General features: G+C 39.1%; 1 non-coding gene across 1 annotated transcript; it reads left to right on the top strand.

Annotated features, from left to right (window-relative positions):
* The first annotated feature begins 7,858 nt into the window (after positions 1-7,858).
* LOC139587573 (U6 spliceosomal RNA) lies at positions 7,859-7,968 on the top strand. The gene has a single exon (XR_011678445.1). It is a non-coding gene; the product is annotated as a U6 spliceosomal RNA (small nuclear RNA).
* The last annotated feature ends 2,972 nt before the right edge of the window (positions 7,969-10,940 follow it).

Genomic DNA, 10,940 nt, shown 5'->3' with positions numbered 1-10,940 from the left:
TCCAAGATTATCATTTGATAACCAGTCCAAATTGCTGTTGAGATAATAGCACATCTTTTGATGTTACTGGCAAAGTGCAGGTAAAAATATTTCTGTGTTTGGCTTTCACCATTAGAGCTAAGATTTTACAAAACCTAACAACAAAACAAGAGCCAAAGCATAAGAGGAAGAATACTTTCTCATAGTAAATTAGATGCACTTCAGCATACTTTGGGAAAAAAATGCCACCTAGTAGAAATAGGCTATTAAGTGAAAAGTGTATAAACACAATTTATTTTACTGGGCAAACTTTAGAAATATTTGGTACAATCTATTTAGTTTAGGCCTAGTTTTCTTAGAGGCTTTTGGAAAATACTTGCAGCAAATATAATAGGTTCTCCCAACAATGAGAGAAGCTAAGTAACTTCAATCAGAAAAAATGCAAACTGACTGCACCTTTGTGGCAGATTTCCTTCACACCTCAAGTCCCCATCCATTCAAATGATGCCTCTCTAGCATCCCAGGAAGCTTTAATCAATGTCAGGTTTACACCAGTACAGAGCAGAATCTCTGGTTTATCAGTTTAAAACAATGGGATCCTTTATGCAGGGAGATTGTGATTCACTGCCTTGTTTGTCCTAGCTAATGAGAACTAACAGCACTCTCTGTAATGGATGTGCCATGGATATTACTGTGGGAACGTGCCTTCAGGAAGAGATCCAACTATCTTCCACTGTTTAGTCAAAGAGGATTGTTATTAAAATAATTTTGGAAACTCATGTACAAGATGTACTTGAATTGCACAGTGAATAAGTTAATGATTGTTCCAACTTATCATAGCTGTTCTGCACATATGTTCAACATGCAGCTTGTTGGCATTTTGGTGCTGTGTATGTGTGTGGGGAGAGGGGTGTGAGCAGACCTAGTCTGCTGACTCATCTTGATAGATGGATTGGGTTTTATCATCACTGAATCAGAGAAACACTGCGTGGTTCTCCAAGATGAAATAGCTTGAGGGAAAAGAATAAACATCCTGCATCAGACCTTACAGTAAATCAGACCAAGCAAAGGCTCAATTCAAGTGACTGGAAGCTTGCTTAGGATTTCTGCCAAGGTTTGTTGCACCATAAATGAAAATCCACAAACTAGGAGATGAAAATCTTTTAAAGACCCTTGATTGCATATTTGCTGTGTGGAAAACTCTCAGGGACAGCTCATCTCCTGGTATTTCTGTTCTCCTGCTAGGGAGGCAGAGATCCAGAGCAGAGCATGTAGACTTGATAATTTCCTGCAGGAGCAGAGTGTTTAATAAACCATCTGGGAGGAGAACAGCTTCGTAATGTTCCTCAACAGTGAAGTGTTATAAATGAAACTATTTACACAAGCAACAACAGCAACAGATATTTGAACACCTTCATCACTGTAATAATTTCTTGAACATTTCCTTTTAAGAAGGGCTGTGATCCTGATTTTGTGTTTACTGTGTTTGCTGAGAATACTGATTCATCCAGTGCATACAATCACTGAGAAGCAGATTGTGCTTGTGACCAAGTGAAGACATGCATTTCAGTTTATTTCACATGATGAAATTTTGCTGGAAAGGTCAGGACTGTGAAGTATTTAGTAGGAAAGAAACAGATAAGATAAAGTATAAAAGCTAACAAGGCTGCTTTTCAGTAATTCATAACACTTCTTGTCCCAGTCATGCATGTTGTATAATGTATATATGTTCTCCTGCATGCACTATAAATTTTGTATCTATGTAAAAATATTTGTTTATGTCCTATTGGCTGGTGGGGAGCAGACCTGAAACCCATCCCTCACCTTAGCTAATAAGAAAAGTTTTTAAACGTGCTCCTTTTAATCATCAAAATTTAATTTAAATCAAATCAATGTAATCAAAAGTATTTAAGCATGTTCCTTTAAGCTGTTTTTAAACAGCTTCCTTTAAATCTCAGGTGAGAACTGCGGCATTGAAATGCACCTGCCATGAACCATGTCAGGGGCTCTTATTGCAGAAATGAGCAGGTGTAACTGATCAGAGATTCAGTGAAGGACTGACAAGCAAGTGCTCTCCATAGTGTAATAGACTGGTTTAAAAATGCAATTTTCATTAAAAAACTGCAGTAAATGTGAAGAAAAAGAAGAGAAATTGAACTCATAAGTGGAAAATATTGAATTTTCAACCAGAATGCAAATGTTTGCATTCTGAAAATCAGCTGAAGCACTGGCTGAGGTCTTCAAATTTTCATTCTTCTCTTCTGGCTTAACTCTTAAGCTAGAGCACACTTCTTCTGATACAACAAGGAATTTATTTCTCCAACAAAAAATCAACATTTTCCATTAAAAAAAATTGCAAAAACTATGAAGGGTACTTTAATCATAACTTAAAAGCAATAAATTTCCATTATTGAGAACTAAAAGGGCATTAGATGCTTATTGGACCTTTCAGGTGAGACACAGAATGGGAACATAATGGAGAAATGGGATGTCTGCAGGATCTTTCTACTGTGCTCATCCACTACAAGGCTGTGTGCAGTCTGGCAGTAACATCTGTGTTGTTACTTAGACTGTCTTAAAACCCAGATGCTAAGACCATTTGATTTCCTCAATGTACTGGGCACAATAGAGACATAATCAGTCCCTGGTCCGTGCCCAGCTTCATCAAAATTGAGCGCTATGTATCTGTGCAATTTTTTGCAAACTACCTTTCTTTTGTGTTATTAAAACCTGGAAAGCTGATATCTAAGAATAGACAATCACATGTGGCTATAATTAAACATGATTATGAATATTAAATAAATTACTAAGACTTTCAAAAAATTTTATGGACAATGTTGTTCAGAAAACTGAAAAGAAAAAGGAACTTTTCGTCTAGTGTGGGAATGAATTAGAAAAAATTCCTTAAAAAGAGATCCCACAATCTACATGATATTACCATCAATAGATATCTTTCTGATATTACTATTCACGATCTCATATGTCCCTTATTTCTCCCAGCAGAGAACCAGAAAACCTAATCTCTGAACTGGACTGACCTGGCATGCTGTACTGGAAGAAACCTGTCTTCTTGAAGAAGAGCAGCTAGGAAAGTCTTGGGAGCAGGGTTGAGGGAGGACACCTTGCTGGGGCTGCCTTTGCATTACAGAACAATCAGTAAACCAGATAACCTTTGGAACAAGAGGAGCACTGACACGTTAGGGGCCTTGTGCAGGACGAAGATGTAATCAGCCATTAAACATTTATAACTAGTATTAATAAGCCATTAAAAGGATAGGAAACCCTACATTGCTGTTCTACTCCTTTACACCTATTATCCTGTGAAATCTCAATGAATTTGGGTTGGGAACATGTGTTTGTTAACTTTACATTTATCATGGGCACGTGACAGGTAATCCTAATACCAATGGCAATCTGCCCCACAGAGCCCCCACACTGCATTATTTGGCAGCTTCATTTTGGAAGCAGTTCAGCCTGTAGGCCCATGGCAAAGATGAACACTTGGTCGGTGTGTTGTCCAAAAAGGCAATGTCTATTAAAGTAGGTTTAGCACTGCCTTGTCCAGAGTGACACATCACACACAAAGCTCCTTGTCAGTTGGAAACACAGACAGAATAAACTCATGACTTTCTGGCAGAGACTATGCAGACATTCTGGTTCTCCCAACCTCCCTTTCCCCTTGGTAAGCAATGTATTATCCTCACTGGAAATGTAAGGCATACTGAGACACATCCCCAATATCCATGTGGGTGAGGAGGCAAAGTTTTACACATGCTCCTGAAAAAAGTGCTGTTAAGCATTTGGAGAGTAAATAAGAACTCCAATATCCTTCTTGGTTTTGAAAAGTACTTTCTATACCTATTTCAAAACCCAGTGCTCTAGATCCATAGAGGCATGTAGTGCTTGCACAGAATGAGAGATGCTTGGCTCTTAAATACAGGACAGGTTACATAATCAAAATCATCCTTTGCATACTTGTAGTCTAATGAAAGTTTGGTGTTAAAGGAGTCTAGAAATTAAATCCTCTATTTAATTGGTAATTTAACCAAGCTTTGGTATTCTTCTGAGAATTTAATGTTATAATACATTTGACCTCAGTAAATATTAAATGTCTGCCTGAATATCACTTGCCACATTCTGACAAAATCTCCACAATGGATTCCCTGCACTGTTTGGTAGCAAGAAGGGACCCGGATGAACTGACAGCCTTAGAGTGTTTGTTGTTACCATAGAAGCTTCTGGACAGTCATTTGCAGTGCCACTACAATTATTTCATAATGCTAACACAGCTATGAATTTGATATGAAATTGTATTTAAATTAAAATAATTCTCTTTCAGTTCAGCTCTCATCTAAGAAGTACCTGAGCCTCTTGATTCAATCACCTCACTATGTCAGATTGCCTAGAGCTCATGATCAAACTGCTCTAATTCCCTTTTTTAAAGGTCATGTAAACATGTGTGCTTTGTGAATTAGATGCAAATTCAATTCCCTATTCACAAAGCTTCCTAGTTAAGCTCCTTACCTATCCCTCAACTGCAAGCTAGCATCTGACAGCAGAATATTGACTTTTGAACTGTGGTCAAAGACATGATTAAACAAAGAAATAACTGCCCCCTGCAATGTAGAGAACACAGATAAAGGGAAGTGAAGCAACATTTTTTCTAAATGGTCCTAAATTTGTAGATCAACTAACTCACTTTTTAACATGGCTATTCCATGATTTTATTTGGGGATTTTTATACTGTGTTTTTATAGGGGTGGTATCTGCTGAAGAACAATATGTAGATATCTAGGGACCCATGGATGGGTTTTATTGAAGATGTTACTGTAATTAAGGACTGCTTGAGTGTCCTTTCTAACAAGGTGTGCTAAAACAAAAAAAAAAAAGAAATAATGAATGCCAGTTTTAAGCCATCTCCATCAAAGAGTGAATGAAACACACCAAAGAGTTCACCATTTGATTGATAATAACAGAGCAAGTATTTCTGATTCTGGCATTTCAGTTCACCTCTGAATAATAGTTTCATTGCTGATTTTCATAATTCTGAAAATAAGGTTATTACATTTATGGTCTTGTTAGATCTTTTCTTATAAGTAGTGACTTATTATCTGTATACAGTTATTCTGACCCTCATCACCTTAGTTCACCCCATTGGTCTGTGCAGACAGGACCTTATCTCTGACTGGGATTGATGATGGAAAAAAAAATCAGCAGAGTGTCAGCCTTCCCCAGACATCTACTTGTAGTATCCTGAAAATATCTAGTCTGAAATAATCCTGAACTCACTGTTTAGAACTTTTCTGCTGTACGAGACCTGAAATCTGAGGATGGTAAGACCCAGAAAGTCACCAGGTTTGTGTAACAGTTAGATTTTGCAGCCAATGAAATCTCAACTTCTGTGTTTGCCTCCAGGTTTTCAACCTCTAGGTTGCAGATTTTCAAAGACCAGGAGAACAAAAACATCTTTCAAGAATGTGAAAATCTGAGATGAAAACACACACACAAACAAACAAACTAACTACAAAGCAACAAGTTACCCACATCTGTTGTCATGCCTGGTAAACCACAAGGTACAAGAAAAGCTGTGGGATTGTCTAGGGCAGACAGTTATTCAGGGTACTTTGATGCTTACCACAGGCAGTGCTTTTTCCAGGTGCATCACCCTACAGACAAACCCTGCTGTGGGAAGATCCACAGTTCTTGTTAGGCCTCAAGACTTCTCAAACTGCATGAAGTTACAGCACTGTTAGAAAGGAAAAGAGGAGTTTCTTGGTACAGTGTGTTTTGCTGAGTGCCATGACCAGTTGTAATGATGAGGAAAAGGTAGACAGCAAAACATTTCTAGGAGGCTGATAAAGAACCAGCATACATGTAAATTCATCATTCTTATCAATAAACCACTCCCTGCAGACCCCCCTTGTATGCTTACCAAAGATAAGGTGTACAGCTACCTCATGGGTAGCTGTGAGATGAACCAGCACTCCCACTCTTAGGTCAGAACAAGAGCTGAGTTTTAGCCACTCATCTGCCTTGAGGTCCCACTGTGGTCTTGATACCTACATTTCTTCCTTTCAGAAATAAATCAATGGCAATATTGGCCAACAGATTTCTTAAAAAATTAAAGATCAAAGGGAATTAAACCTAACAATTAGTGCATCTGAATAGTTCATATCTTCTGCTAAAATCAAATATTATAAACCTTGTTCTTACTTGAAAAGTTTAAAAAAATTAGTCAAGAAGGTCTCTGGACCACTAGAGTAAATTTTCTTTACCAAGTCTTGGGAAAGAAAGGATAATCCAAGGAATTGCTGACTTGCCAAAGCAATCATAGCATTTAAAGAAAATGGCCCAGGAAATGATATATCAGTTATTCTAATTCTAATCTTAGGAAAAAAAAAAATTAGAAAGCTGGACAAAGTCAGCACTCTATCAAAAGGATATTATGAGCTAAAAATAAAGCTCTAGCGTTCAACGTAGTTTCAGAGAAAGTAGTTCTTGTCAAATTATCTTATTTAGATTTTTCTTTTATAAGATTATAGGTCTGGTTGACAAAGGTAGCTGTGTTGTTACAGTCTAATCAAATTTCACTGCGGCATTTGACATACTACACATGACATTGTGTTTTAAAATCCTGCATTATATGTAATTAATAGAGCACAGATTAAATGATTTAAAAGCCACTTGACTGATAGCACTCAAAATGTATGCATTAATGGAAAGGCATTAATTACCTGGGCCATTACTAATAAGACACTGCAAGGCTCTTGGTCCTAAGCCATTTTAACCTTTATTTGAAAATAATCTGAATTCTGGGCACAGTATGAAGGGGACAAAACATTGATGCTAGGAAAAGCAGTCAGGAGTCAGCTGCAGAGCATGCTGAATCTCCTGGATAGGTGGCCTGAATTCGGCACAAGTTTGAACACACTGACGTGCTGTGAATGGGGAGCAAACGCCTGTTGTAGAGTGGAGCTGCTAGCTCATGCCCCCAGGGAAAAGAATCTGTGCATCTTTGGAAAAGTGAAAAACTCATCCAGAATGGATGCAGAGGAGAAACCCAATCTTTGACATAAGGCAAAGTTTCAACAGCGAGCCAAAGTGGTGCCAGAGTAAGCCCTGGAGAAGTGAGTGAAGAGGAATAGAGGAATAGAGCTGAGGAGATTATTTGTATCCTATAGGATATCCTATAGGGATTTTTATCCTATAGAGGATTGAGGGGCTAGAGCAGCTGTGGGGAGAGGAAGTAAGAGAGGGGGCACTGAGGTGGGGAGGTGGGCACTCCTGAAACATAGCTCCTGGTGTTGGCCTACTCCTTTGCATAACCTCAAGCCCATTTCCCATCCTGTAAGGGTCTGACCATGGCTATTCACATCCAGCACCCTTCCCAGACCATGCTCAGCCTCTCACCCTGCAGCAGCTGGAAGAGACTAGAGGGCTGGCAGCCACCACTGGGCCATCAGCTTTCCCCTCTCTAAGGACCCCCTAGGGAAAACAATAATATAGGTCCTGTGGCTAGAGATTAAATGGTACTAGTGGTCATTTCTGGCTTCAGAATCCATGAATCACCCCTTACTGCCTGGGTGGACTTTCCTCCTTGGTTAAAGGTCTACCAGGAAAAAAAAAATAGAGCTGATTTCTAATCTCAGCACAACTCAAATGGCCTTGTAGGTCAGATCAGTCTGGTTAACTTTGTGTTTCTTTGCCTGTTCAAATGGTATTTGGTGTTTCCCAGAGAAAAAGGACTGGAATCAGTAAAATGACATAGGAACATGTTGCAGATGTGCATGCAATATGTCCTTTTTTTTATAGCTATTTACAACGGCCAGTATCTCTGTGGTTAAGCTCTCCACAGCATTGAAAGTAATGATAGTATTGAATATTTCACTTTGGTAGTACATACCCAAAAAATTGGAACAATACAGAGAAGATTAGCATGGCTCCTTGGCATGGATGACACGCAGATTCACAAAGAGTGACAAAATTTTTTTGAGACAACAGTATGCCCAGCAGGACTAGGAAAGTGATTGTCCCCTTGTACTGGGCAGTGGTGAGGCCACACCTTGAGTCCTGTGTCCAATTTTGGGCCACTCACTACAAGAAGAACATTGAGATGTTGGAACAAGACCAGGAAGGGCAACAGAGCTGGGGAAGGGTCTGGAGCACAAGTCTGATGAGGAGCAGCTGAGGGAGCTGGGGGTGTTTAGCCTGGAGACAGGAGGCTCAGAGGACACCTTATCTCTCTCTACAACTCCCTGAAAGTTGGTCTCTTCTCCCAGGCAGCCACTGACAGGACAAGAGGACATGGCCTCAAGCTGCACCAGGGAAGGTTCAGGCTGGACATCATGAAGAACATCTTCACTGGCAGGGCTTGCCCAGGGAGGTGGTGGTGTCACCATCCCTGGAAGTGTTGAAGGAAAGGCTTGATCTGGCACTTAGTGCTGTGGTGTAATTGACAAGGTGGTGACGGGTCAAAGGTGGAACTTCATGATCTTGAAGGTCTTTTCCAACCTTAATGATTCTATGATTTTATGATCTACTTAGTTTATGACTCTATATGTCAGGAAGAATTCCCGGTTAGTGTATTCTTTTTAAACATTAAAGTATTTCTCCAACAGCTAATATTGAAAAGACCCACCCCAAAAGCCTTCACTGGAGTTTCATTTACTGCACAGACCAATTAGTTAATTGCTCCATGCTAAAGCAAATCCTCAGCACTTTAGTTTTCAAAATCTGAACTTCTACATAATTTTATTAATAACCAGTAGCTTTATAATGGGCCAAATTAAGCCAAAATCCTTTGTGCAAGGGGGCATAATGTTTGAATTTAAAAAATCCATGAGAGACTAGAATTTGTTGGTTAGAACCCAATACTAATTAAAATTAGAGAAAATCCAACAGACCTTTGATAATCACATCAAAAGCTCACATTCATTTGATGTGGATTGTCTATATTTCATTGTTACTCTCTTAAAAGATTATTTATGTACAAAGAGTTAGAAAAGAATATTAATATTTAAAAAGTGGAACTATATGGGCAAACACTGATTCAGCATATGATTTAATTTAATAAATGTTTGCTTTATTCTGCTCAAAACCATGACTTGGGACATTATTTTTTGCATAAAGAGTGATCTACAAAGATTCTTAGTAAAATATATTTCGAGTGGAACAAGAAGTTTAGCTTGTTTACTGGGGACTGGATTCAGCAGCATTTGCTTAACAAGCTGGGCATTAAGGAACCACATCAGTCATATTTTCATTCCAAATTCGCCACTGGTTTACTGAGCAAAGTTCCTAAGAGGAAAAAATCTAATTTCATAAAAGATCACACACACCAGCCCTAACAGTCTAAGATGCTGTACTGAAAGTTGTCTGGAAATTCGGCATATTTTATGCAACTAAGAGCAAAGTACTTTCCTCACAGCTGAGTACATGGAAGGCACAGCAGCATTATAAAAGGGAAAGATTACCAAAGATGTCTAGACATGGAGAAAGTATGACCTCAGTTAGAACACTCTGGTGTTTACTTTTACTTTCTAGAGAGAGATATACAGTACTTCATGATTTCAGTATGCAAGGCAGCAAGGTTTCTGAGCAGTTCATCAAAAATCCTCAGTTGACTTCAGGCTGGGAAAAATAAAAAAGAAAGGATCTGAATAAAAATCATCTCTGAGAGTGGAAAGCAGATAGGAAAGGAATAATAGGAAGCAGAGTGCAGCTACTTTTCATTCCATCACACAGACAGTGTTTATTGAATTTTAGAGGTATCCACATTAAAAAAACCCAACTCAACAAAACTAACCCCAAACCACTCCAATATTATAAAGTTCCAATTATTTAGGAAGCATTTAAATGGCATCTGGCTGTGTACTGCAGACTCAGAGAACACAGCAGAGAAACTTTGTCTCAACATTCTTATTCCGCTACTCTGCTCTCATGAGACCCCATCTGGATTACCTCCAGATCTGGGGCCCCCACAAAGGAAGGACATGGACCCATGGAGCAAGTCCAGAGGAGGCCACAAAGGCAATCACCGGGCTGGAGCACATCCTATGATGGCAGGTTGTGAGATTTGGGGTTGCTTGGCCTGGAGCAGAGAGGGCTCTAGGGAGACCTTGCAGCAGATTTCCAGTACCTAAAGGGGCTACAGGAGAGCTGGAGAGGGACTTTTGACAAGGACGTGTAGTGACAAGGGGGAATGGATGGCTTTGAACTTAAAGAGTGTAGGTTTAGATTGGACATAAGGAAGAAATCTCTGCAAGGGTGGTGAGACATCGGAACAGGTTACCCAGAGAAGCCATCAGTGTCCCATCCCTGGAAGTGCTCAAGCCCCAGGATGGGGCTCTGAGCAACGCGGCCTAGTGAAATAGGTCCCTTACCATGATCAGGGGATTGGAACTAAATGATCCCTGAAGTCCCTTCCAACACAAACCCTTCTGTGATTCTATTATATATAGGTAACAATGGATTTTTTTACATAATCTTGGGTTCGGGGGTCCCAGTTTTTCTTTCTTACATATATGAATCTCTTACTATATACAGTAATTTTATTTATTTTTAATGGTACTCCTTAAATATTATTCCACATATATGAAATAGTATATTATCTTTTCTCTACTTCTTTGAGGTCTGATGATAGCATTGAGAGATGTCTATTGAAAGACCCATTGATGCCTTGTTTTTGCATAAAAAAATATCTCTAAAGATTCTTAGTTTAATTAAGTAATACATTTAGTTTGCTGGCTGATAATTTATTATTTGTAACAGCTCAGTTCAACGTATGGCTCCCATCAGTTCTGCTTGGGGCTATGTACGTTGAGCCCACACACAAAAGGAGTATCCCAGCAGTATCCTGTGAGTTAGGTAGTAAGAAATACAACACTGCTGACTGACCATCCTTGAAAAATACAACCAAGCAACATGAAAAAGCTCTGTGTTATTTTCTACATTGCAAACTC

This window comes from Agelaius tricolor, unplaced genomic scaffold (assembly GCF_023055355.1).
Source record: "Agelaius tricolor isolate 1412-34295 unplaced genomic scaffold, bAgeTri1.0.p SCAF_2, whole genome shotgun sequence".
Classification (NCBI taxonomy): Eukaryota; Metazoa; Chordata; class Aves; order Passeriformes; family Icteridae; genus Agelaius; species Agelaius tricolor.
This window is presented reverse-complemented; position numbering and strand designations above follow the sequence as displayed.